The 21,816-nt window shown below is 39.9% G+C and overlaps 1 long non-coding RNA gene across 2 annotated transcripts in view; it reads left to right on the top strand.

Annotated features, from left to right (window-relative positions):
* LOC103457829 (uncharacterized) overlaps nt 1-21,816 on the top strand; it is a 104,148-nt gene that overhangs the window by 5,356 nt on the left and 76,976 nt on the right. The gene's annotated exons all lie outside the window — the stretch shown is intronic.

Genomic DNA, 21,816 nt, shown 5'->3' with positions numbered 1-21,816 from the left:
ACCAGTTAACATATAAACACTACATGTTCTATTTTCTGCCTCCATGAATCTTTTCCCATGTAAATGATAATCTTAGTAAAAGAAAACCCAATACAAGCAATGGAATAGCTTAAAAAAATCTGAAGCTTATACTTATGTAACACGTATTGTTTTTTTTTCTGACTAGAGCAGTAGAAGTCCACTTTTGGTTTTGCCTCTTGAATGACTATTTGTTGGTGTCACACTCAAAGACTAAATAATCTGCATTCATAACAAAGAAAGTCATAATTTGTCGCTCGTAGGAAATAAATGTGTATTACTTAAAAACTATTAGAACCTCATTCCAAATTTTGCAAGATCTGTTTTATTATACATTTGAATTTTATAGGTACATCTAGGAAAAAAAGAAAAATAGTAAATTGTAGAAAAAGTTGGGACTATTGGGTTCAACTTAGCTTTCAACCAGGATGTTTTAGAGAACTTCATGAGTCCTTCTACTTTTTTCAAATAGGACTTGAAACCTGTCCACTCAAAGGTACCAAAAACTGGTTCAGTAACCAAGGCGGTACTGTCTCTGATTGGCCATCAAACAGACCTGACCTGGACACAATAGAGATCTTAGGGAAGCAACGGGTTGCACTACTCTTTGCAAATATGAGTCAGTCTGAATTTTCTCAAGCATTTCATTTAAAGGACTTTCAACTGGTTTCAATATATAATGGAACTTTTTTTTCTGTGGTGTTAAACGAGCCGTTGCCTTGTTAGAAGTTTATGCGTTATCTGGTAGATTGATTTTTGTTTCTTGTTTTTCTGGGAGGGGCAGTTTAGAAACTTCCTACTTTTTCCTCTTTAAGTCACACTTATTTGATTCGTTCCCATGAGTTTTCATCAGATAAAAATACTAGTCAATGAGTGCATTTCTTTCTCATGGATTATCTCTTGAAACTGGAGCATAATTCCTTCACATCTGTGGAAGCACTGCACAGTGACCCACTAAAAGCCCCCATGACATGGTGTGTGTAAAAGCAACAGGGCTGGATGTGCTTTGACAGAGGTACGGGGCAACAATCCCAGTCCTGCATCTTTCCTCTCGTCTCCACGCCTTTGTCTGTTTAATGCCTGATTGTTTAAGTGATAAGTGACTGTGATGGATGAGCTGGGCTTTGTGTAATTATTGTCCTGCTTATCATTGTCACTGCCGATAACATACATCACCGTGTCCCAGCCTATTTTGCATGTGATAAATAATCATAGGTTGGGGGGAGGTGAATTCAAATCATTTTTGAGGCGACCCCTGTAATGTAACTCATGGCCATGTTAACAGAGGGTCATGCAAGCGAGAATGGGAGAGTTGTGTTTTTGAAAAGCTATATGTATGTTTCAGTGTAGAACCAAATACTCGGACATCCACATTCCTGCATGTCCAAGCTTATCCACACAGCAGCTTCGTCTTCGGGGAAGTCATTCAATCATTTTATGTACTTTGTCAGAGGTTATTAGCTCTTTCTGAATCTCTTTCATGCATCTCGGATACTTGACAGCCTTCACATGATGTCATCTGGGAGGATGCTTTATGGATTACGACAATTAGCGCTCAAATCAAAGCTATTATTAGCGTTAATTTGCCTTTTACAGTTGACTGTGTGCATTGTTATGTCCTTCGAAGGAAGATTTACCCAGCATGAATGCATCGGAGTATCAAAATGATCATCAATGACTTCAAGAAGCCTATACTCTGTACAATAGGCTTATTGTATAATGACGCTTCTGTTTTTAGAAACATTAGAAAATAGATTTTCTGTGGGACTACCTCTGCTTTTGTCTTACTGAGCCTCACGCAATACAGACCAAGACTTCTGACCTCCGAGCTCTGTGGCTGACTGAGCATCGATGTGTTAATTGGCCGTGCAACGTTACATTAAACCATGATATGCTGCCTTGTAAGATGAGGAGAGACACATTTTAGAGATATTAATGTTGCAATGTGTTCAAACATGGATTAAGCTCATTTTTTAACCTTAAAGCAAATTCTTCCAGAACATCTTGTTCACTATGTACATGTCCCACAGCATGTGTAACCTATTTTTAAACACATTAGAACCTGTTTTGACAGGACAGACAGCTTTACGGGCATCTCACCGCTTACTTCTAAGGGACCTGTCTGGCTCTGCCGTTTGAAAAAGCCATGTGATCTCATCAATTACAATGAGCTGTGGAAGAGACCAGTGCTCCTTTACAAATTAATAGATGCTTTAAGAGCTTAGAGGCTTGAAAATCAATTGAAAAGTTAAAAGACCAAAGAAAAATGCCCACAGGGTCATTTAACAGCTACGCCAGTGCAAGGCTGTCATGTCTTTCATCTAGTGCAGGTGCAATGTTAAACATGTGATGGTGAAATAAGTCATCTAGTTTACTTCTTGATTTCTACAATAAACTCTTACAAATTGCTTCATAATTGTATGAAATACTAGAAACGGTTGAAGTCAGTCATGTACATAAGCTCATCATTGACGTAAATATAATTTATGGGATTTGTATGAAAACCCATAAATTTTACATGTTCTCTAATTCACCCAGTGTAAAAAATACACGTACATTCACACCGATTATTATTGCGCTAAATGTCTTATAAAGACTTTTGAGAAGGAGACTGGTCTACAATACTTTTTGTAGTTATCAACATGGACCTACCATCATTCTGGATGAATATTTGTTTGCTCTGTTTGGCAGAATTGGCAGAGTTCAGTTATATTGCTTGGTTTTCTGCCAAGGAACCAGGTTTTAAGCTGAAGGGGTAAGGTCATTTACAAGTTTACCATTAACTCACTTCAAAACCAGTTTTGTATAGTTTGTACAAAGCACTCTATCCTCTCTATGATGTTGATCCAGTGTTCTTCAACTTGATTGTTGGCTTGTCTGACAAGAAGACATTTCTCCAGAAGCCATTTGGTGGCCATAGCTGCAAAGTAACGTTGAACTTGCTGATCTTTTGGTTGGTGGAGGGCTCAATTTTTGTTTGCTGCCATATCAGGCCACAGGGATGTAAAGCTTGCATCATTGTGGACTGTGACTCCAGTTTTCCATCAGTTTCTGAATTGTGCTTGACCTTTGTTACTACATTCTTTTCTTTAGATGATAAAGAGGTTGCCAATGAGACATTGATCCAAAGACACGCATCAGATTTAGTTTTAAATGATTTACATTATGCTTCTTAAATGGCCTCCCTAAAGTCTTGACATCCACCTTGTGGATAATACATGGAATATATTTAATGGTTGGGTCCATGACATGAAAAAGAGCCAAGTTCAGCCAGGAAGAGTGGTTTGACATATAGCCAGAATTAAGCCAGAAACTTGCTCATGGCTATAAAAAGTGTGGACTTGCCAATCTTTCTCAAGCAGCAGTTTCAGATGAGATAGGCTTCTTGAAATCCAAACCACATAAACAAAAATCAAATGAATTACAAAAACAAACTGGTAAATACATCTGAGACTCTTTTAAAATCACTGTATTGGCTCAGAGGGCAAAAATGAACCACTGTCTCCTTCAGATCTTTTGCAATGATTAGGTGTCAGGTAGAAATGGACAAATTCCTGTTCAACCTCTACCCAGGACACAGGGAGCAGTCATGAGTTCCTGAAGGCCCATCAATCAGAGCTGCTCTGTGGAAGTGGAACTGTTGGACGGGTCAGACAGGTCAGAGATCATGGAGAGTTCACTGCCGGCTGCCTGAAGCAATCTCTCGGTCATGCTGAATAGCAAGTCCTTGTCACAGAGATGTAGAATCACTTACTCAGTTATTTTAGTAGTTAAAAATTGAAACATTTCCGGATAATCTCGGAGGTAAAAATCAAAATTATTCAGCTGCAAACGTCACAATGGATGTCTTGAGATGACAGTAGCCTGGATACATGAGCTACTAAGTACCCCATAAAGCACCTTCACACCTTTCCTTCTCTGTCTCACTTTCTACCCCCGGTCCATCTGTTTCTTTCTATTGCCCCATCTTACTCTCTCCCACTTCTTTCTCTCTCTCAGACAAATGATACGCTGTCCTGCTTCCAACATTCTTGCAGCAGCATATTTCTCTCCCTGGAGCGAGTAACTCTGTCCCCTGTCCGTGTCCAAACTCCTGCACCCCCCACGCACCAAAACAACGCAGCTCAGAACAAGCATGGCCTGCAGCTTTCGATGGCCCTCCCTTGAACAAAAACGCACGCTGCCTCTCAAAAGTCCCCTTTATCCACAATGAACAAAAAGACGGATTCACCTCGGCACTGTTCCCACCATTAGACCCTGGACTAGGAGCCCCCCTCCATTGCTTCCAGACCCCCATGGGGCTCTTTCGGCATGGGCTGTTGGAAGTTTGAGGTATGTCTTTTTATGTTCACGTGCCCATGGAGGCTCGCTTCACAAAACAACGCGCAAAGGCATTAACCTCCAGGTTTGGACGCAGCCTCTGAAACACCTGGACCTTTGTCTGAGGGAGCTTTACAGTTAATGCTTGAGGGGCATATCTTGTTTTGGAAGAAGAACAGGCATTTGACTAAGCTAAACCTTGACTAGACAGACGGAAAAATAGTACGGAAACAACTGGTTTTCACCTCGGCATGTCAAAATGTTTCGATATTGTAAGGAAATTATGTTCAACATATGGGCGCACAACTCAATCGATGATATCTTACAGCGTGTTGGGGAAAATTTGCATCGCGTAAATGCAAAGTGGGTCATTTGGAAGCGTTATTGGCATGTAGACTGTGTCGTAAAAGCATATACATTTACATATTCAGCAAATGCCCCTGTTCCATGTAATGTTTCACCCTTTCATTCATTCCTCCTTCAAAGAACAGAACAAGATGCCCGGGCCATTTGACTCTATGTCCATGAAGAAATCATTATCCCCCCTATACCCCCACATGACCTGAAGCTATTAATTCAATCTCACACTCCTCCCTCTGTCTCTCGTTTCTCTCATTCTCTAGACAAATTCATTTACATTAAAGACCACTCATGCCGGCACGGGCCTGCAGGTAAACGACAATCTAACCAATGATTTCCAGCAATGTCGCCATCTCTTCAGTTGCAGCACGCAGTCCGCCACTGCCGCAAGAGTATCATTAATAAATCTGCCCCCTTTCGCCGTGACTGAAGGGATCAACATGTTTTTAATTATCCTTCCCGTGATTTGAACTCGATCAGCGTAAGGTTCGGTTACACAAACATTCCACCGGCAAGCGAGATAAACACCGGCCTCGTGCTCTGCATGCAGAAAGCACCCGCGTAGGGTACAAAGTAAGATTCAAAGTCTTTTTCTTTTTTTTCTTCTTTTTTTTTACTCCCTCTGTTTGTCTTGTCTGTGTCTCTGCACTGCCATAGTTCAGCTGGATGGTTTGTTTAGCGCAGCAGAGAGGCAGACAGTGTATCCTGACAAGTCTGGACCAGCAACGCAGACATAAAACAGGAGGAAAGGAGTCCATAAATCTTAATAGAGTGAAGATAGATAAATCAAGTAAGAATTCAGTTAAAATTTGCTCTCATTAACATAACTTGAGAGGCTTGAATGAATCTTCAGTTTCTGACAAAAGTGTTCCTACTCCTTCAACTTCTCATATTTTTTCAATGTACTATATTAGGAAGTTCTGTGACAGACCAACAAAAAGTTTTTTATTTGTGTGAAAGTAAACTAATACGTGGATTTCAAAATGTTTTGCAAATCAATACTCTCAACACATTAACATTCTTTTATCTAAGCCACAGTTGTCCAGCTGTCTTTCAACGTTTAACTGTGTCTCTGTGTCAACACACCTGAATGACGTAATTTGGTCTTTGGCAGGACTCTGTAGAATGTAAGTGCATAACTAGGTGATTGAGTCATTTTGACGGGTCCAAAAGTTGCAGGACACTGACCTTCGAGGACTGGAGTTTGAAACCTAATCTATTGTAGCTCTTGCTATATTTTGCAGCCTCTACCTGGTTTTCTTTCTAGAATTTTCTGTATTTAGCTCCATCTATCTTCCCATTGACCAACTTCTTTGTCCCTGCTGAAGAAAAGCATCCCCACATCATGATGTTGTCAACACCTTGTTTACATTGGTATTATTTCTCCACGATTAGGGTTTTGCTTATAGGCCAAAAGGTTTATTTTTAGTCTCATCTGAGTGGAACATCTTCTTCCACATCACCCCCAACTTGATCTTAAGGAAACTGCAAAACCTCCTCTTGGCCTTCCTTCAGCAATTGCTTTTTCTCTTGCCACTCTTCCACTATGACCAGATTAGTGGATTCTACGGCTAATAGTTGTCCAGTCAGCAGATTCCCCAACTCTTTTGTAATTAAGTGACTTCTGAACACAGCTGGTTGCACTGGTTGTAGCTGGGATATCAATTTAGATTTATTTGTAATAAAATCTGAAAATAATAATGCTCTTTACACAATTGCAAACTACTTGGTGTTGGTCACCGCACAAAATTCTGATGAAATGCATAAAAGTTTGCAACTGTATTTTTAGGAGTATGAATAGTTTTGAGGCCATTGTATTCAGTTTGATTATGGCTAACATTATGTGTAGATAGTAAAAATGGATAAATCACAAAAAATCCTGAGTTTGTGTTTTGTTGATGATCTGCCAGCATTCTTATATCAGTCTTCCATGTCTTTTATATTTTGTTTTTTTGCAGGTATTCCTTAGCCTTCATGTGTCATTGCCAGAGAGCAACCAAAACTGGGCTGGGACATTTCTCAGGAACAGGCTCAGGCAGTTAGTTAGTCACCCTGCGACCGCAAATGTGTGTGTGTGTATGCTTTCCCATCTTCTCATCAGGAAACACTGCAGCATTTTTTTTTTTAGTTGCTTTGGTGTCTCTAAGTCCCGTGGGGCAATGGGCAGCTTATTTAGTTCACATCAAGACAGGCATGCACTCCCAGCCACACAGACACATACTCTGGAAATACACACTCACGCAAGAAGGAACCTGTTATCAAAAGCTCGTCCCACTGGCTGGCTGCCAAAAGAAACGTGCTGAGGCGAACACTAATCCACTTTAAATTACAACAGTACTGAAAGCCTGTGACCACAGTCAAATATTGATATGGGGTCATTAGTCAATTATGGTGGTGGTTGTGGTGGAGGGGACTCGCTGGGTGATCGAGAAGAAGAGGGGCAAGGGCAGAGGTGGCCGAACTGGAGGTGTCGGAAGTGGTCTGGGGAGGCGAAGGTCATCGCAGTGGGGGGATTATGGTATTAACAGGCTGAGGGTGAGACTGCATACCGGTGTTACACGAGGCAGACTGGCTGCTGCAGCAGCAACTTAGGCAGTCATGTGATCCATTTTTTTTTTTTTTTTGCATTTTTTTCCTCCTAGACACCTCCCCTCTGTCTGCATCTTGTGTGTGTGAATGAGAAACAACTCTTGAATGTACTTTCGGAGCAAGCCATGTGCTCACCAGCAGCGCATAAAGCATCACCACCCCCCCTAGTGGCACTGCGGGTTTCAGTCAATGTTTGCAGTCCAGATATGTATTACAACTCATTAAAGTAAAATATATCTAAGAAAATGAAATTCTGCCTGTCTGCAGAGCACTTCTACTCCAATTACAGCCAATTACATTTATGTGTTATTGAATTTTTTTTTTTTTTTTTTGCGTGAGTGAAACATCTTTTTTTTCCCCCCCCTCTAATCTTTACCTGGTTTTATTTGTTAAATTGACATGTGGGGCAGCCGCTTTTCCTCTTCAATTGTAATTAGTGCAAAGATGGATAGAAAATCTAAAGGAATCTAATCTTTCAATTAGGACCTCAGTGTTTCAGGCTAAGTGAAACTACATCAATGCCTTGACATAGATGATACCATTAATTTCCTCTGGGTTAGTAATTTGATAAGGCATCAAATTGGAGAGATTGCGTTGCAAAGGGCATCATCACAGCCAAGCCAATTTAGACACTGCGTGGGGCAAATGCTGCAGCGAGAAGATTAAAGAATGAATGATAAAATAGACGAGATGCGTTTCATTTTAATCTTTTTTTTTCTTCTCCTGCTGGAATTAGGCCCTAAATAATTACAGTTTGTGTAAATCTGTGACGCGCACGGTAATATTTTGCCATAAACCGGAGCATGAATAGTGAGCATAGGCCGTAAAAGTTTGTATGTGTGTAATTTGCCCTTGAAAGACACTGTAATTTCAAGAGCTTTCATTGTCCAATACCTTTTCACAGCATACTTACATATAAACACTTGAGCGTCTGCAAAGCTGAATGCCACAAATAAAGGAGCACAAAAAAAAAGCAACAGTAACAGACCACCAGTAAAGTAGAGACCACCTATAAATGCTTTCCATCGCTGGGTTCACAGAAGCACTTCAGCTGTAATACTTTAATTGCTTAGGGACTCAAAGTCTAATAAGGTTTCTAAATCGAGCTGCTTTATTTGTTTTCCTTTGACTCGCGGCTAGAGCAAAAATGCAGCCACTCTAATTGCAGTGCCGTCATTAAGAGCTGTGGGTATTAAAAGTTTCTTCCTCCAAAAAATGGGCATGTTGCAATGTTTTTTTTTTTTTTGTTCATGTTTTTTTTCTTCTTCAGAACAGAATTATGGGACTCTTTTTCATCAAGGCCAAGTTCACACAGGAAGTAATTGAGTTTAATAGACAGAAGTATAAAAATGAAATACAGAAGAATGGAGTTAATTTAATGTTTTTACTCATTGTTTGTGATTCTGTTTCACAACTTTTACAGTGTAACAAAAAATATACCCCTACCCAATTTTTTTTTATTTATTTTTTATTTTTTGGCCATACTTAGATGTTTCAGATCATCAAAGTAATTTTCATATCTCACAAAGATAACAAGAGGAACTCCAAACCAACCTGGGCCTACGCAAAAAAGTAATTGCACCCCAAACCGAACAACTGCAAAGTTCGTCATCAATGGTTTGTTGAGAATGGCTCTCAATATGGTTCAGTGGAGTCCCAGAACGTGAGCATTGGCTTTGCAACACTTTCCATACTGGTAGATGTCGCTGATTTTGTATCTCACCTTTTCTGGAAAAACTCAAGACGCACTGCAAGATCAGGGACATCTGTTTCCTGAGGTAGAAAGAACAAGAACATCTGTTCTTTGGGCAGAACAAGAGTAGACAAAGGGCTGCCTAAGGGTGTCCTTACACCCTTCGATGTATGCAGGAGATTTTTTCTTTTTTTTTATTTGGGACCAAAATTGCAACATTTGTTACCTGTTCAGTTGTTGCGGTTCACTTTCACACTGTGCTGTGTCAAACAATACAAACTACTACTGGTGCTGCACCAAGAACTACTCAGGCGCTGCACTAGTAGTTATTGGTGCTACGATACAAACGATTTAGTTTGTATTCACCCAGAATGCCCTGCACTACAGTCTGCTTTCTGCTTTAGGATGCATTCAAACGGTACCAGAGTTTACTTTACTCAGAGTCCTAGGTTTGTAGGCAGACCAGAGTTTCCTTTTGTGGTCTCCATCAGAGTTTGTGCATTCACACCTACCCAAGCGAATCAGGCTTCCAGTGCAAGCAAACTAGAGTTTGGTTAAAGTGGACTAAACAGGGCTGATGTGAATGCACCCTAAGAATTCAGTTCTAGAAAGCTCTTATTTGCAATTTTCACCTGCAGTAAAAAGCTCATATCAAAATAAATAAATATTCAAAGTAGTTGAAAACTAACAAGGTATTCAGATTTCTGCTGTGTTAATCCACCTCGTCATCTTCTTTGGCAGATCGGCTAATCATGGGTCTGCTGGGATCATTTTCAAACAACCACCAGACTGGGAAAACACAAGAAAAAACGTTTCAGCGTAATCTGATTACATTTTACTCAGCTGTACAACCTACTCAAAATCTAAAGGTTTACTCAGTTCTTGGTGGAGCTAGAGTGGACTGTTAAGACGCGGTGGATTTTTCAGATATACTCAAACAACGTAACTTCACATAGGAACACAGATGTTATTTGACTGAGCAACGCAGCATCAAACATCAGTCTCTTGTGAAACTGTAAGCTAATAATATAACAGAGTTGTATCTCACTGATAAAAACATTTTCAGTTTGAATTGCTTTAGACTAAAGTAAGCTGAAACAGATGGTGTACTTGTGACTAGGTGGTAACATCCACCACTTGAGGACTTTGATTTCATGATTTAGCAACACGCTGATTACTTTTTCACATACGTTTTTTTAAACGTTTTTTTAAACTTTCTTTTAAAAGTTTGACATTGATCTGGAATGTGTGCGTATGACAAAATTGAATAAAAAAAATCAAGAGGGCAAATACCTTTTCACAGCACTGGAACTTATCCATGTTAAACTAATCTAAGGAGAGTGCTTCTATTTTAAGATGTTTGTTAATCTGACAAACACCTTCAATTCAGACGTTCTGCTGCGGCATCTTTTCTAAGTGGCTATTTGAGTTAATTAAACATCTTAAAAACGATAAACGAGCAGGGTATCAGAATCAGATATTAACAAAGAAGTTTTCAAATGAAGAATTCTGAGTCTGACATAAAAATGTGATGCATTCATCGCAAACCTGCCTCTACCTTTTGCACACATCTGTAAAAAATATGCATTCTCAGATCTCTGTTTTCATTCCGATTTTAATTCCTCTTGCCTTTTCGAGCTGCTTTACTTTTAATTGAATTTGTATTACAGTAATTATCAAGTGAGAAGGAAACGAAACGTCTGTCAGCTCGACGTGTCGCAGGTACACTCACACTGACATGGGAAGGGTGAGGCGGTGTCGGCGGGGGGTCTCGTTCATCCCCCCGACGAGGAACACAATGGCAATCACAACTCAATTAACACTTTCTATATATACAATTGTGCAGACAAAGAAGCACGTGCATGCGTGTGCGCACACAAACTGCTCGGAAAGGAGCGAACGGGCTGTTTTCCAAGCCCCCTTATATTGATCCTGTGACTGTGACAGCTACACCTGTTGGAGGACCTGTGAAATTAGACAGGAAGAGGAGCACTCGGAAGAGTCTGCCGGTTGCCACCAATTAACTTACTGTTTTGTCACGTGCCACTTCTGAGCAGCAAAGTTTAGAAAGAGACAAATGGAAGTTTAATGTAAACGGGGGTTTAAAAAAAAACAAGAGAGAAGTTTTGTCCTCTTTGTGAGGTCATATGGAGGTAAAACTTTCACAATATGACAGGTAATTGTTGTGGTTTGTAAAATGATTTATCTACCTTTCATTTTTTTTGTTACATTTTGTCACGCTACAACCACAAGGTTTTTATGTTTTACTTGGATTTCACATGACAAACCAATACAAAGGAGAGGATAATTACTGCTTCAAAATATTCATGTGGTGTACAGTGATACTCCAAAATAAAACAAAAAAACTGTCGCAATGCTGCTGCAGTATGGCACAGATAATCTGTGAAAAAAAAAAATCAAGTTTCTATGCCTTCTCCTTGTGCTAATCAGAAACAACTAATCAGAGCCGAGGGGGAGGGAGGGTCTTTGCGCTGTCAATCATCCTTGTGTACTTGTGTACATGTTTATTTTTTTATGTAAATGTTACATACTGCAGCTTTCAGGCTGCTTTACAGACTTTACACAATCAGTCAAACTAACTTTGCATTTAGTTTGCCAACTATAGACACAGCTCAGTGTTTAGATTTGTTTTCCTAATTTGTTTAACCAAGATGAAATCCAGCTTCCTACAAAAAATTTTCCTTTGGTGACATCACAAAAGGCATGACTCAATATGGCTTTGAGTATGTCCTTTTGAATTTTTCATGTTTTTATCTTATTTTCTTAAAGCACATGCTTTTGTCTCATTCTTACCTTTAAAGTTGTTTACTTGTTTTGTGTAGGTCTGCCTCTAAGCCCTCAAGCCATATTTGACAACACCATGCTTCAACATTTACATCCAAATTTATCAAAAGTTATTTCAAAAATTGTTCAACAATGCCAGCTGACTCATTCAATTCATTTGGCTTTTGTGATGTCATCAATAAAGACACAAAACAAATCAAGGTGATCTATTTTTCAATAGTTTATTTTGTGAATCTGGCTGTGGAAATCTGCGTTTAATCATGCAATTAAATTTTTTAGTCACTTTACATATAAAAAAACAACAAAACAAAAAAAAAATAAGACAAAGTATCTTTAAAATATTAACATTTTAACACTTTTACTAACTGGCTGACTTCTTAAGAAAGATGCTTGCACAAGATTTTATCTAGAAGTTTTATCATAAAGAGCACTGCAGATAACATATTAAAGTTTAATCAAAATAGAGAAATATCCTCTTTAGTAATCTAAGTGAGTTAAACTTAACCTAAACTTATAACAAAAACAGAAAAGTCCGATGTCGGTGTCAGAATAAACACAGTTATTCTGTGAAAGTCTCTGAGGTTTGTTGCATTTTATTCATGGGTATCAGACTAATGGGGGGCTAATTATAAATGTGCAACATATGTTAGAAAAATTAGGAAAGTCAAAAATCATTTTCATATTTGATATTTCATGATCATTAATCAAGTAAAACACAAACGTATGTGGTTGCAATGTGAATAGGTTAAAGGCACAGGAATACTTTTACAGTGTGAAGGATTCAGAAGAGTGAACAGTGATAACGGTGGATCCTCACATGTAAAACATAATACCGGTATAATTTGAACTCCTCCTCCATGCTCGATGCTTTCATGTTCTGCGTTCCTGTCCATGGATAAGATGTGTAAATCTGTGTTTGGTTACTTTCTCATTTTTAAATCTCCTACATGGATTCACTCAGTTGACCAGCCTCTTTCTTTCTTTCCGTCTCCACACTTGATGTATTTTCACCAAAGTTTTTTTTCTTTAATTCCCACTAAGTCGTCATTCCACTCTACCGCCATACCTTTCTTCCTTTCACCCCCCCTCCCCCCCCATTTTTTTGATCTTCTCTATTCCCGCTCCCTCCCTCTTTCCTTCTGTCTAAACTTCCTTCCCTTGATGAGTCCTAGCAGGGAATCAGAGGCTCGGGGAGGGGGGAAAAAAAGGCATGGGCCTGACAGAGATTGATGTCTGAGCGCTCCCCCTGATTCGCTGATTAAACCCATCAATCAATATGCAGAGGAGGTGTCCAATGCAAATGGATCCAATCAGGCAGAACGGAGGGGTAGTGTCTGGCGTGCTGTGGCGAGCGCTTGAAGTTGGAGGTGGAGGACGGGGCACCTCGGCTCGCTTTGTCTCGCCGAGGATGGAAGTCGTACGGTTTTAGTGACCGGGGTCGGACGCTGAGACATTCTGAAACATTTAGTCACGATCTAAACACAAGCAAAACGACCTCGTTTGCCTGTCAAGGTGCTAATTCCCCCTACTCACACACACACAGATCATCAGGGGCCAGGCAGCCAGTCTCCTTGCTCCGTCCTCATCCTCTCTCACACACACCATCATCTTTTCCATCTTCATCCAATCTTACTGTAATGGTGCAGCGGGGACTGAGAGTGGATCTCCCCTCTGGGCCAGGCTGCTCCCACAAGTATCTGCTCTTGCTCTCACTTCAACCCTCATTTGAATACAAGCGGCATCCTTGGTCATTACCGTGAAAGTGTGTGTCCTGCCTGCCGCTTGTCATTGAGATCGGTGTGCGTGTGTGTGTGTGTGTCTGTCAAATTGACGCAGTCAGGATGGATGCTACTGTACCCAGGGGTCATGTTGGTCTCTGAGAGCTGCTTGGTTTCCCCTTGTCTGAAAAAAATAAAATGAAATAAAAAAATAATAATAAAATGGGGGGAGAAAAAAAAAGTAACAGGAACGCGGCAGCTGTCGCAATCACCTCAACCGGCTTTTATTTCTGTCCAGTTCAAGTTCATTATTCATGATTGTTCCATCAGTGTTCTATCTCTATCACTGGGCCGCCTCACCCTCCTCATTCAATTCCCACAGAAAGAGGAGGCTGATCATTTGTTTCAGTAAATGACACAGATGCCTCTCACTCTGCTTATAGACTTATTCCTCCTCCCCCCTTCTTTTTTCGGGGGGGGGCGGGGGGCGGGTAATAGGTGGGGGTTTTGAGGAGGGTTGGCAGTGTATGTGAGGGAATGATACCATGACACGTTCTTCCCTCCCCTCTCCTCCTTCATCTCCTCCTTCCCTTTCTCCCACCACTCTATCCATCCACCCCCCTCACTCGGCTTCGGCAGGAAACAACGAGAGCCCCCCAAAATGGCTGCCTCGGTGCCAGGGGGACCACAGGCTGCTCTCCCATCTCCCATAATCACCGGGGCGATGCTCGGATGCCTCCCCCATTTGCATAATGCCATCCTGACACTTTCACTTCCGCCATCCATCACCGGCGGCGTGAGTCCCGCGGCCTGCTCCGTCGCTCCGTCTCCCCCTGATTGCGTCCTGTGTTTATCTGCCCAAGCACAAAAGATTGATTCCCCGCTGTCTCTCGGCCTTATGTTCAGCAGATAGGGATTTTCGCCGAATGATGAAGCACCCAGTCAGCTAATGATAAACAGAAAACACATATTCAAAAGGACGGTCTCCCTCCCACCCCGCTCTCTCATCCCCCTTTCTCCACCCTCCACCACTTCTCCACCGGCTTTAGTGCGGTTGCCTTGCCTTCTCCTCTGCCATGTGCGGGGAAGGGAGGGATGTCAGGTTAAGGAAGTGAACACACTCTGCAGGGAGTTCAATTTGAAACGCAATTGTTTTCCTGTCAGTCCTTTTACATTTTTTCTGTTGATTTGCTCCAGGGGTAAGGGAAAATGAAGGACCGGGAGGAAAGGGAGATAGCAATTAAAATAAAACTGTCGTCTTGATGGCTGCTCTTGTTCTCCTGCACACCACGGTGCAGGCGGATCTGACAGACCGTGCTTTAAGAACATATCCTGGCTGAGAGATAAAAGCATACATGAGTGCAGCCCAGTAGCTTTCAGGAGGCTGCGAGTGGCTCCCCATATTGGAGCTGAAATGAGAACAAACCAAAAACGCAATAAGTGCATTACTCGTCTAATAACCAAGCATCTTACATGATGTTAAGTTTAACCTCTGAGTGACAGTGGAGCAACAGACAAATGCATGTAGGAACAGGGGTGTTTTACGCCGTTACATCTATAGGAACAGCAAATATAATGGTTCAACACTGTGCTTCGCTTTAATAAGTGAGAGCTGAGCGACATTACTTTACAGGGATAGCTGGGATTTTTTTCTTTGCAGTAAGGTTCTGGGCTGGTATTATTATTATTAGTAGTAACCGTTAGCTGATCTAGAAAAATGCCATGTTGGTGATTTTATTAAAAAAGGGAAGAAATCATCAGAGTGGTGGAAGGATAACGGCTAGCTTCATGTTTTAGCCGATATTAGCAATTTAGCGCAACTCAAACTACAAAAGGCTCAGGAATACATTATAGAAGTGGATGTTGGCAGCCTACAGTGGCGGTGCCCAAACTTTTTTCCAACTAGATGAAAATCATGAAGTTAAAGGTACTCGGTGAATGTGGAAATTGAAAACGCAAAGTTAATGTTTTGTGAATTTCTTTTATTGTTTTTACCTACTCATAATAACCTAACCAGGGAATTGTTGAATGAAGCCAATAAAGCCTTTAGATTTTTGTGGGAAAAAAGGAGCTTTAGGTCTTTGTAGATTTGAAAGCAGAAAAGCTGTCGCCTTTTTTGGGGTCAGTTGTTTTCCAGTTTTTGCTCAAGAAATTTCTTTTTCATCTCTTCTCGGTAACAAGAACAGGATGTGGGTTGTGCTTGCTGATTTTATTCAGGTTCAGTCAATCTGCTTTGGGGAAAATGTTGTTGGGTGTTTTGAAGTCCTGTTCACTTGAAAACTGAAATAAAAACAGGTAAAATCTTTGGGTTCTACATAAATTTTTCTACTTGAAAAAGTGACATTTTTCAGTGAATATTTTACTCTAAAGAACTTAAAGAAACATTTTAATATGCATCAACCACCTTTGTTAGCAGCCCAAATTTGTACCATTCCGGCAGCATTTTGGACACACCTGGTTTACAATTTTGTAGGATATTGTTCTTAGGTTTGTCACCCTTTTAGCCACCCAGTATCTGTTGTAGTTTTGACTTTACCTGGAGAATATGCTGAGTTGACCACATTCTTTATTCTTAACATAATTTTGCATAGTAACACAGACAATGTTCAACTGAGAAAACGGTGGCAAAATTGACATCTTACCATCTTTACCTTGTTAAATAGCCAGGTAGCATACATTAGCATAATGTTGTATGAACATCTAAAGTGTGATATGTTTATGTGTGTGTGTTACTTACAAAAAAAAACACAAATAAAAGCAAAAACATTACCACCACCAGTTAGCATTCAATCGCTCTTAGGATCTTTTTGCTTTTTCATTCAGTCTCCTTGTTGTGACACATTTCTATCCCAGGTGTGAGAACAGATGACTGCAATCTATCCAAACTTTCCTATTTGCTTCACTAGAGTCTGGTTTTAGCTTTGTTGCTAGTTTTTTAAAGCTAAACCAGGAGTTTGGGATTTTGTAACAAGCTCATTGAATAGCACTGCTTTTTTTTTTCCTGAATTGTTCTTTGGACATTTTTCTGTCAGATTCATAATCAGCTGATTAATACAGCCTGCAGCCTGTGTGTGCTTAGTTACTTAGCTACCTGTGAAGGTAGAGATTAACATCTATTGCATATCAAGTCACTTGACTTGATATGCGGCAATTTATTTGTTGTGCTGAAGTACGCTAAGATGGAACCTTTTACTTTAGCACAGCAAAGGACTGTTCTGTCAGAAGGTTATAACCACATTAAGTGGTGTACATCGCCAATAAGGCAACAAATTATTTAATAGAAAAAAATAGACGCATATATTCTGAGGCACGTCTTATCCTAGAAATTTTGAGCCTTACATCACACGTTTCCTCAAAACTTACATGTTTTTACTTTAGACAAAAAAACAGAGCCAAACCATCCCTTTAAATACATTTAGCGTGCTAAGTATGCCTCACAATGCAGGCAGTGCAACTGTACTGCAGAAACCCTCTGCAAAGCATTCCAGCCAGAGCGCCAAGTCTCCAAAGTTTCACTCCACGATAACAAAATACTATTAGCTGCTGTCACGTACAGGAGAAGAGAGATTATTTTATTTATTGAAATGAGATTGAAATGATAAATCTCTCTCCCCATGATAAAACACTGGGACTCATAAGCCTAGTGTGGGGGATAGGGATTAGAAAAAGATGGAGGCGAGACAGAGAGAGGGAAAGAGAGAAAAGGGAGGAGTGAGAGGGGAAGAAATTCATAATGCATAATAAAACAAAAGGTGTCGTGGGAAACATCACTGATATTAAAATCAGAGGCAGACAGATCTATATGAAAAATGCAGATTTGAAAATGTAAATAACCATGGCCCTAGGGGGGAGGGGGAGTGATTCAAAGATAGGCTGACAACATGAAGAGAAAGGCATTTATATGGGGGCTTTGATGTTTCTCACATCCAAATTTATGCTTGTGACGACCAAAATAATGCCACTGAAGGGGATTTTTACACAGTGCACTGCTGGCCCTGTTTCATACCATGATGATATAAAACACATTATGCTTCACATTATCTCAGTGTGAGAATGCCTGGTAATGAGATGATTCACATTCAAGAGGGATGCTTAAGAATGCATTTCAAAATTTTCAAACAACAACAACATGTGATCTTCGCATTAGAGTCCCGTTCCAAAACAAAAAGACGCTTGAACCGGGAAATGCGCTCTCCTGATGGGGCAGATCCTCGACCTCTGCCTTGGAGGACAGCCTCTTGTCACTTTAAACCAAACTCAAGTCGTCGGTCAAAACCAGAAACATGGACGTGGTACTTTTTGATCAAATCTCCCCTTACAGGGGCAGAATTATGTGTTTTCCAGGCATGACATTATATAGCACAATCAAGTAACTATGTTAACTTCAGTTGTTGAAAAAGTGCTACATGTATTAAATATGACTGAAAAGAAATTTTGCTTTAATTTATTGTCTTGAAATTGGGCCTCTATTGCTTTAAAATCTGATTTTTCCAAAACTCCGCCTTCAAGAAGTCATCACAACATGATGACTTCTTGAAGTCATCATTATAGGAGCTACTGAGATGTAGCTCCTATAATGAACTCAGCTGACAGCGCAGTCCCACCAGGTGGTTTGCTAATTGGTGTGGGCTAGTCTGAAGGAGCAGGGTGGGGAAGTCGCAGAAGCTTGGAAACTGCAGCTCAGAAGAGGAGCTGCGTCTTGAAGGCGGGGCTGGGTGCACCCAGGCGTTTTGCGCAGCTGAAGGGTTGCCATGGAGAGATTTAAGGATTTCTCAAAAATGGTGAAAGAATCGAGGCAAAACCTCGGGTATATTTTTGACAAGGGAATAACATAATAAGACGTAAAGCTAAAAAAAAAGTCGACTTTACGTAATACAGCCTCTTTAATAAATCTTCCCCACTCAAAGTTGCGATTCGGATCATGTTCTGGTTGCTTGTTTATTTTTTATATTCACAGCCAGCTCAGATCTAGTCGCTTCCCAAATCTAGATCCTCTCTGGAGCCCCCCGTCTTAAATGCTAACAGACGGTTTGTGGGAGTGTGTGAGAAAGCTATACTGGGACACAATGTGTGTAGTCTGTGTAAGGAACTACCCCCTCTCAGATAGTGAGGAAAAGAGTGGGAGTTTCTGGCTAGTAAATCCATTGCCCAAGTCAGCGGAGTTCCTTGCAACGCTCTCCTCCTGAACATCGCCATTAGGGAACTCTCTCTGTCTTTCTCTCTCTCTTTCTCACTGCCTTTATTTTGAATATATTATCATTCTGGCAACACTTCCAGCTCATCATCGTTTGTCTCCTTTTTCATCTGTTTTGAATTCATGAAAACTTCATGAAAAGACCACGCCGCGTCACTTTTAATGGGAAAATGCCCTGGCTATTTTTCAGGTGTGGTGGTTAAATTCTAGATGCATTCTATTTTTATTGTCATAAAATTGAATGTGCATTCAGTCCTAGTGAAGAAAAAAGCAATATGATTAGTAGTGCATTAACAAAGGCTATCAATTTAATTTTCATGTTCGGCCATCACTAGTGTCAATTATGCGCGCCTTGAACGAATTAATTAACTAGATTTGGATTGCACAAAGAAGTCCATCAAGGTAAATTAATATTGGCTTTGTTAATGCTAACACATTTACATAGCTTTGTTCGTCAATTAGGAGTTTCCACATTGTTGAAATTGCCCATTTCAACTATGTGCACATGCATATGTGCAGGTTTCCTGTAAAAACAAAAGCTTGGTCTGCTTCCTGCCATCAAAGTCTTCCTTGGTGGGTAAAAAAGCCCCATTTTTATCAGGTGATACTTTAACTGAACCTAAAAAAAAGTTAGGTAAGTGAGGAGACATAAAGAGCAAACACTTTGATTGGGTTTGATTAAAAATGCTTGTTTGGGTTGGAATACATTTTAGATTTTTTGGACATGCCATAGACTCTCCTTTTTCTATTTACAGACGCAAAACTATCCATTAACTGTCTAGCTGCTAAACTCCTATGCGGTGGTTCAGAATTTGGATTGGAAAACACAAAACTGAACTTAGAATCTGATTCAAAACATTGAATTTCAAGGTTAAAAGAGTGAAATATCTTTTTGAACCGACTACAAGTCACACGCTAACTTCAGCTTAGAAAGCAGAAGTTAGGTGACAAAACTTTAACTTATGTAACATAAAATGTAAGCAAATCTTGAGATTCATTTTTAGACGCCCTGTAAAATATGATTTAAAAAACTCTTAAAAAGTAAAAGATAATTTAACCTTTTTTTAAATCCCCTATCATTTTACATTAAGTTTAATTGGCATGGGGGGATTCTTTAAAGTTTATTCACCTATTATAAAACTATGAATACAAATAACACTGAATATTGCAAACTCCTGGTATTGGGGACCACAGCCACCTATGAAGAGATGAAGTCTTGAAACCCCCTTTACAAAATGTTTATAGCTGCCTATTTTAACGCTTTGTGACCAAAGTTTCGAATCTCTGCCTGGACATTTTTGCTTATTTTAATTGAGCACAGTTCTTAAAATGTCCTGTGAGTAAATGTACTTGCTTATTTATCCATAACAACTGGAACTTTCGATATCTAGCCAATTATTTTCGCAAGTTACCGTCTATTAAAAGAGTGATTAATTTTATTCCCTCCCACGGCCGGGGTGAAATTACCGTAATAACCTGATAATGGCTGGAAAGCTCTTGGCAGAATTACGGTACTGCAAATTTAGCTCGATCGTCGCTGCTCCTTTTGATCTGGAAGGGTTAATAGTTCAAACACCAACTATGAATTACTATGCGCATTGGAAATCATCTTAGCACTGAAGAAGTTAACACACACATTCTTTCATATTTGTGCTTCAGACATCAAATTAGCATAAAGAAAAATGAACGCCGCCCAGTTTCGTATGTTTTACATATGCACTACTAAAAATAAATCACAGATAGGCAGATTTGTGGCACAGTGAAATTTTAAAAGTGAATCTACAAATATTGACTTTACTATACAGGATCTCAAAAAGCTTATTGCCTCACCCGTTATCCTGTTATTTTTAACTATTTTGGGGAAAGGGTCAAACCTCTTCATCCCTATAATTCACAGTGTAATTTGGGGGGATTCAATGTGACAGAACAAAACAAAGTAGTGCATAATTCTAAAGTGACACAAAAATTGTTTTCAATACATATACAAATCTGGAAAGTGTGGCATGCACTTTATCTTTTGCTCTGTTTGTGTTAATATCCCTAAAAAATATAGTAACTGCCTGTGGAGGTCACCTAATTAGTAAAGATGTTAATGTGGCCAAGTTGGAAAATAAAGCAAACATGGACCTTTTCCATCTTGGATGTAAACTTTTAATATCAACAACAAACGTGTTATTATATTGCACACATTCAGAGCTTGTAATCTGTAAAGGAAGCAATGTTAAATTTAATACAAGATCAATTTTGAGCTCAGTCCCCCTTTAGAGCTACTAAAGAAACCAAAAGAAAAATATAGATTCTTTTCAACAAAATTTTCAGTCTTTTGACAACAGGATCTGTTAAAACACCTTTAGAGCTGTGAAATGCTCCCTGGGCTCTCTCCTCTGTAGGAGTTTTCTCAGCTGTCGCAGGGAGGTATCCTGTGATGATACCGTCACCTGCTGGGAGCATTTGGCCACATTCTCACCGTGTCTGTTTCCTGCAATTAGGGAAGCAATTTCTTCTTCAGCCAATCAGATTACGCTGTCCAGAGATGAACAAAGCAAATTGGCGAGGACTTGAAGCCATGAAACACAGGGCTGGAATCAGGATTGGGAACACGGGTGGAGGTAATATGGAGAATAATCAGGGATGTTCTGCAACATTAAAATATGCGTAAGCAGTAGCCGATATTATTTACTGCTTAGAAACCTAATTTAATTTTATATTTTTTCTACACACAAGAAACAGACATTTTTTCTGCCATTATAAATGTTTTAAAGCATATATTGACATGAAATTGAGTTAATCTTGTCCAGTGCATAATATTAAAGCAACATTTTTGTTTAGAAGTACGATGTCAAACATCGGTCACCTCTCTTGATGCCTTATAGTGGCAGGACTTACCTAAAATCAGCACAACTCACTAATCAGCAGCGTTTCCCAACCGGCTACCATCCGAAGTATCCATGGTAACCAACTGCTGCACTGACCAGTCAATGGCAACAGTTCCCAGCACCTCCATTACTACTGTAGGTCAACGATGAGCTTCCAGTTGAATTCAAAAATGTTTCTGTGTAGTTGGTCAAAACCAAGCATACAGCGGTCTACAGAGGTCCGTGCTTTGTGTGTGGTTGTGT

Source organism: Poecilia reticulata, linkage group LG21, assembly GCF_000633615.1.
Source record: "Poecilia reticulata strain Guanapo linkage group LG21, Guppy_female_1.0+MT, whole genome shotgun sequence".
Taxonomy (NCBI): Eukaryota; Metazoa; Chordata; class Actinopteri; order Cyprinodontiformes; family Poeciliidae; genus Poecilia; species Poecilia reticulata.
Note: the sequence above shows the minus strand (reverse complement) of the source record. Positions and strands in the feature narration are given on the sequence as shown.